The 7572-nt window shown below is 39.7% G+C and overlaps 1 protein-coding gene across 2 annotated transcripts in view; it reads right to left on the bottom strand.

Moving 5' to 3' along the window:
• The window catches only part of UNC13B (unc-13 homolog B (C. elegans)), a 218677-nt gene that overhangs the window by 183210 nt on the left and 27895 nt on the right, over positions 1–7572 (bottom strand). The gene's annotated exons all lie outside the window — the stretch shown is intronic.

The following is a 7572-nucleotide window of genomic DNA, read 5'->3' on the forward strand; positions in this document are numbered from 1 at the left end:
GGCTAAATTTCCTCACACAGTTAAAAAAAAAAAAAAAAAGAACAGCATTTCATCTGGAACAACCTTTTAGTTTCCAAACTAAGTTTTCTGTACTTTCTCTGAGGGCCTGATTCCTGCTATTCTAGGAGACCGAGTTGCGTGGCTTGCTGGTTTTCATGGAGCTGGGCTGCATGTTTGACAGTTATCTTTATATCTGCATATATACTCAGAGGTGAGGAAAAGTAGTGCATTGGAGGAACCACTGGTAGTTCAATTATTTTTGGAACTTAAGAGTGGGGACAGGAAACGGCAAGAGTTGAGGAGAAACCCAGGCCAGCTATGAAGGGCCCTGTAAACAGTCTTAAGGAATTTAAGGATCAAGGCTTTATCCTGAGGAATTTCAAGTAGGGCAGGGACATGATCAGATTTATAACTTAGAAAAGTGATTCCAGCTGCAGTGTAGAGAATAAACTGGAGGGAGGCACCCAGACAAGTAAGACGACTAGTACAGAATTCCAGGTGAGAGAGGATGATAGTGTATACCTGGGTAGTGAGGAGCAAAAGGAAGATGAAGTGAAGGAAAGGTGATGATATTGACAGGGAAGCCAAAGATTGGGAGAGCTGGCAACCACTATGATTTATGGCTGGCATCTCCCTACTGAACTGGGGATGCACTAAACGCTGGTCACCCTACACGCTCAGATAAGGTATAGCATAAAGAAAACAAGCAGGAAAGAGATGAAAGGGAGAAGGTTGCAAATATGTTGTTTCTCCTCTAATACCTTGCTCACCCTAGCAAGGACCAAACAAGTCCCCTTAAAGTAACCTCTAATGGGAAGGAGGTGGGACCGCTGCTTGTCCTAACAAAACTTACAGTACTTCCTGATGGACTCTTTAAACTATATGCATGCATAACTTTGATAAAAATGTAAAAGGAAAAAAAAGGCAACATTTTGCAGGAAGGAACAAAGTAGAAAAAAGAGATTATACAGAAAGACATTTAGCTTAGTGGTCACTTGTCATTGGCCTAAAGTCTGACTTCAAAGGTTGGAATCCAAGCTACTCCATTTACTAGCTGTATAATGTTGGGCAAGTGAAATTACTTAATCTGTCTGGGACTCATGTCTCATTTCCTTTAAAATACATATAATAGGTATGTGAGGATTAAAGAAGTTAATAAACGTAAAGCACTTAGAACATATTCTGGTATAGAGCAGGCAGTCAGTAAATGTTAGCTACTATGATGATTATTAATAGTATCAAAAAACGGCAAAAACACCATTTGAAAAAGAAAATACATTAATATATGACACTTGTTCTTAATAAGGACATTCACAATACACTTCATTTCCAAATGTTCAAAATATCCTTCATTGTTTAACACCATACATGAATATCATCTCTCCTACTAAACTTCTCGTGACTTTTTTCCAAATACTATCAGTCAAAAATACTGTCTCCCTGTTCTGAATTTCCCACAGCAGTTTATGTGTACCTCTTGCTTTCTATCTCCTCCTAACAATTATTTATATCAAAGTCTTAACTGGTATAATGGGCAAAAGCTCTTTAAGGACAAGATTTATTTTTTATTCATCAAATTACTTCTCTAAAATTCCCTGAGTGCAATCTTGGTAAGGGGTCCCTGAGAATATTCCTTTTTTGGAACTTGTAATACTCCCCCAAATACCATAAATATCTCTTTGCAACAAGACTGACTTTCTTTGGGAACCAGGCTAAATTTCCTCACACAGTTAAAAAAAAAAATCTATCTAGCTCATGTGTAAAATTGGTTGATACAATCTAATTATAATAAAACAGTTTTGAGTTTAGATGCCAATGCTACAACTAAAATATAAATTTGTGATTGGCTTTTTACTTCCATACTTTTTAAGGATCAGTGGATTATCTGTGCCCAATCCAGGAATGTCTGGACATATTCAAGAGTCAGCGCCACATCTAGTTGGCCCCATAAAACAAAAGGATCAATAGCTGGGCTCTCACTGGCACAGTGGCTCGTGTCTGTAGTCCCAGCTACTCAGGAGGCTGAGGCAGGAGGATTGCTTCAGCCTAAGAGTTCTAAACCAGCCTGGGTGACACAGGGAGACCCTGCCTCTTAAAAAAAAAAAAAAAAAAATAGCCATTTCTCTGGAATGGCTTGAGACAATGGAACTGGTGGTTGAAGAACTCAGGTTCTTTGGGGACCAAAGGCTGTCAGAAGAATTCTACTTTCGTTAATGAAGGTATATAACAAAAAATATATAATCTTCAGCTTTCATACTGGGCCAAGGAATCATCCTTTTCTTCCCCACTAGATCTTATGAGGCAGCATTGAAGCTTGCTTATATTTTATCCATATTTTGTAAGTGTTCTGTGCTCTCTGTACAAAGGCCTACTCATTTAGAGGAAGAGAAACATTAGTCTTTACTCAGACTGGCCCAAATGTATATTATGTGCCATGTATACTAGAAAATAGTGGAATATAAATTTTAGAATGGTCTCTTAGGCTGGTCACGGTAGCTCACGCCTATAATCCTAGCACTCTGGGAGGATTGCTTGAGGTCAGGAGTTTGAGACCAGCCTGAGAAAGAGCAAGACCTCCGTCTCTACAAAAAATAGAAAAATTAGCTGGGCATAGTAGTGGCATGTGCCTGTAGTCCCAGCTTTTCAGAAGGCTGAGGCAGAAGGATCACTTGAGCCCAGGAGTGTGAGGTTGCAGTGAGCTCTGATGATGCCGCTGTACTCTATCTCCAAAATAAATAAGTAAATAAAATGGGTTTCTTAAAGTCTGTGGGAAAACAGATGTAGAAATAGAAAATTACAATATAAATGCTGCAAGAAAGATAAATTTAAGACATTCCTTTGAGTGGCAATATGACTATAGTGATGATAGTGAGGACTGAGAAAAATAACTAACATTTTTGAAAACACACTGCCACTTAATCTCTTAATTGCTCACTTAATCCCTACAGAAACTTAGATAAGCAATATTTCCATGTTACAGATAAGACGACTGAGTCTTAGAGAGGTTTAAACAATTTGCTCAACGTTACAGAGCCAATAAGTAATATAGTCGGGACTTAAACTCAGGCAGTCTGACTTCAAGGCCTATCTATAGTCTTCTTTTTAATTGCTACATAATAGATGCAAATATCTTGGGGGTACATGTGATATTCTGATACATTCATATAATGTATAATGATCAAATCAGGATAATTGGGATATCTATCACCACATTTATCTTTATGCTGGGAACATTTGAATTCTTCTAGCTATTTCAAAATGTACAATAGATTATTGTTAACTATGGTCACCCTACTGAACTATCAAACACTAGGTCTTATTCCTTTTAACTGTATTTTTGTACCCATTAATCTTCCTCCCTGCCCCTCCACCATCTACACTCTAAATCACTATGGTGGATTGCCATTCCCCTGGCCTGGGAAGTATGTATGTAAGTATCCTTGTTAGCTTCCTCCATTTTGAGTGGAGGAGACTTAAAGAATTTAGAAATCTCTTCATTTCTTCCCTCAGACCGAGAGACAGGCTCAGTAGGTGGCTCCATTATGTATCCTAGAAGGCCTTTCTAGGATTAGATGAAAGGGTTGGAAAGATAGACAAAACTTCATGTGAAATTTTTTTTTTTTTTCGAGACAGGGTCTTGCAATGTTGCCTCCTGAGTAACTGGAATTACAGGCACGCACCACCACGCCCAGCTAAATGCCTTAATTGGATCTAGGTTCTTAAAAAGTATTTATTCCTCTCTTTTGAAGCGTTTCCACCTACTGCTAATGACGTTTTTCTAGATAGATTTTTTTTTTCTGTGTGTGTGTTCTGTTTTGGGGAGGGGAGGGGAGGAAATAGAAATACTTTATAAAGGAATCCCTCAGTATCACAATATCAGCTCCTCTAATTCATGAATGGAATAAACTTGAAAAATGAGAAAGATAAATAGGGAAGCCATTGGAAGATCAGGGTAGACAGGTGACATGATTTGATTTGCATTTCTTAGAAGATAGCTCTGACTACTGTTTGCAAGATGTACCTTAGGAGAGCACAAATGGAAGAAAGAAGATACATTGGAATGCTGTTTAAGTGGCCCAGATAGGAGATGACGGTGGCTTGCACTAATGTAGTAGAGGTAGGGATGGTGAAAAAGATCCGGTTACATAAAATATGTGAGGATTAGGGTTCAGTTTCTGGCGCCAAGGCAGAGCAGAAGAACATGATCAGTCTCTGATACATGTTTTTACATATTAGATTCATTTCTTCAATATGTATTGTGTGCCTACTGTCACTGTGCCACATAGCAGAGAGAAAGATATAAAGAGACTCTCTCTGCCCTCAAGGGCCTCAAAGTCTAGTAAAGGAGTGGCTGTACCAGACAACGTTACTGTTAATGCCCGGATTGTTTGACACTAGCCATCAGAGCTGAAGAACAACTCTGTTACCACAGCAAAACTCTCCTCTCTTTCAAGATCAACCCAACAATTTAACTGGCATCAAGGACGATGAAGAGTTAACTAAGGTATTTTTCAACAGCCAAAGTAATCAAAACCAAAGGATCTGACATCCTCAATGCAGTCCTGACTTGGCCTATCTTAACCTCAACTTCCCAAACTATTAACTGAGATCCTTGGCTCCTTTCATCTCTTAATTTCATGGATTCATTTCATCACTGCAATTTGATAATTGGTGCTGCTTCTCTCAGTCTAAATAGACAGACTGAAGAAATTATAAATTATGAAACCTGGAAGTGGTAACTTTCTCTTCTCTGTATTCTTTCAATATGGCACTAATAATGCCTTCTACTTAGAAAGGCCCTGTGGTCCTAGGGATATAAGCAGTGTGGGTAGCTTCTTAGGCATGGATCTTCTCTGAGGTATAAAGGTAAAAGATAAAAAGTGGGTGCTAAAATTTCCTCAGCTCCCTACTTTGCTCACTGGAGAAGGAAAGCAGATAAAGGATCAGGACAGAAGCCCTGGCTTAGAATAAACAGTGTATATTAACCTGAATAATCCACTGGGTGTGTCTCTCTTGTACTCTCAAGCGCTGTAAAAGGTTTCTGGAGGGAGAGCACAGAAAATGTCTAAGGAACACAAAATAGAAAAGAGTAACGTGGGAAGAACTCAGGAGAATATACTCATAATAGAGCAACTAACAAACTCAAGACCTAAAAACCAGCTGGAGAAACACTAATGATTGGGAAAAAAAAAAAAAAAAGGAATGGTTGTGTTGGTAAAGGTGCTCAATAAATGTTTCCATGGAGGCTACACAGAAAAAAAAAAACCTTAAAATCAAAAAAAAAGAATCTGACAAAATGTAACCAGTTCCATAAGCAATAAAACTTCTTTTCACAGTTTTTTTATAGTTCTCCTATGTTTCAAGTTCCCAGGCCAGTAAGATTTGCTGACCAGAACTTTGTAACTTTCTATTGCACTGATACGTTCCCTTTTGAGTTTCTTTCCCAAAAAGGATGGAACCTTCTTTCAGCCACAAGATAACTACAGAGCCTTACACCACCTTTTTGTCCAGAGAAGACAAGATAAGCAACACCCCACCATAGATTGTGCCCAAGGACCCGCTGAGCAGCCTACTCCCTACATCCAGCCTGCACGTGAGGAGGAAAGAATGACCAGTATGAACCCTTAGCTCATTACACTCCTAAAATCCCCACCCTGGGAGGGACTTATCTATCATTTTTTGATCATGGGATGTATGTATTAGCATGATTTCTCACTGCACTTGCATGCCCTGTCCTCTGTCCCAAACATGTAATGATGCTCACTCACTTCATGCATTATTTATTTCACCTCCAGAAAAACTCCTGACCCCACTGGTCAGGAAGGGAGATTTGAGGCAGTCCATTCTTCCTACCTCCTGGTTGACGCTTCCTCTGCAATGAATCTTTTCTTCCTCGACAAACCTCATTGTCTCAGAAATTGGCTTTCTGTGTGGCAAGCAACAAAGAACTCTCCCACCCCCACCCCGTGGGTTCGTTAACAAAAATTCTAAGAAGGATAGAGATATCTGTAGGTATGAATGAATGTAAAAACACGGGTTCAGCAGCGGGGACTGGATTTGTGGAGTGGTTGTTTTCGGGCGTTTAGGGGGCCAGCCGTGATGGGCGATTCGTAGCGTCCTCGCGTTTGCAAACAGGTCAAAATGCAAATCTCTGTCACTCCCTATTTCTAATCAATAAAATCCTGTCAAACCACCTAGTAAATAGTGCTCAAATCCACCCACTACTCTCCATCTCCACTTCCTTAAACCTACTAGTCTAAGCCATCATCATATATCACCTGGTCTACTGCAATAGACTACTTACTATTAATAATTAGCCTCCTGTGTTCACTCTTCCTCTCTCCAATGTACTCTTTAAAAATATAAATTAGATCACAGCATTCCCCTTCTCTGCCAGTCCATTTTTTGCACTGCTATGAGGCTGGATAATTTATAAAGAGGTTTATTCGGCTCACAGTTCAGCAGACTGTACAAGCATGGTGCAGGCAGAAGGCAAAGGGGGAACAGGAGTGTCACATGGTGGGAGGAATAAAAAGAGAAAGAGGAGGTGGTGCCAGGCTCTTTTAAACAACCAGCTCTCATGTGAACTAACAAGATTAGAACTCACTCATTATCAATAGGGAGGGCATAAGCCATTCACGGGAGATTTACTCCTATGACCCAAACACCTCTCACTAAGCCTCACCTCCAACACTGGAGATCAAACTTCGACACAAGATTTGGAGGGGCCAAATATCCAAACCATATCACCTACTTAAATCATTCAATAGCTTCCTATTGGAAATAAAATACAACCTAAACTCTTTACCATGGCCTAAGATTCTGCCTGTTCTGGCCCCTTCTTACTTTTTAATTTCTCTGGCTTTATTCTCTTCTCTCTGCTGTAGCCTATTATAGACTTCTTTTAGTTCCTGGAACAATAAAATAGTCCTTTCCACTCACAGGGCCTTCCTATAGGGCCATTTCTTTTACCTAGAAGGCTCTTCTCCCACCCCACTCCCAGTAGTCTACTGACTACCTCCTTCTCACTAAAGTTTTAGCTTAAACATCCTCACTTCAGAGAGGCCTTTCCTAATCACCCATTGCAAAGTAAAACCCTCTTGCTTTCTACCAGTTCTTTTTCTTCATAGTACCTTTGACAATTTGTATTACATATTTCATTTTGATCACCTATTTGTTGTCTTCTCTCCCGCTAGTCTGTGAGTTCCACGAGGGCAGGAACAATGTTTGGTTATCTCCTACATACCCACCTGGAACCTAACAAAAAGTGCCTGGAACATGAAAGGTACTAATAAGTACCTGCTTAGCGAATGACAAATGGAAGAAAGAACAGATGCTGTAAGGGCCCTGAAGAAGAAAAGATTCTGGGGTTTTTTGTTGTTGTTATTTTTGTTTGTTTGTTTGCTTGCTTGATTTGGGAAGGAGACATTTAAGCAGGATCACAAAGAAGTAGGCATTCTTCAGAAGAAAAAAGGAAATAGAGGGAAATACAAATAAGAAAAGAGCTTAGAAAAATAGAAAAAATTAGCCAGTTGTGGTGGCACACGCCTGTAGTCCCAGCTACTTGGGAGG

This window comes from Propithecus coquereli, unplaced genomic scaffold, assembly GCF_000956105.1.
Source record: "Propithecus coquereli isolate 6110/MARCELLA unplaced genomic scaffold, Pcoq_1.0 Scaffold114, whole genome shotgun sequence".
Taxonomy (NCBI): domain Eukaryota; kingdom Metazoa; phylum Chordata; class Mammalia; order Primates; family Indriidae; genus Propithecus; species Propithecus coquereli.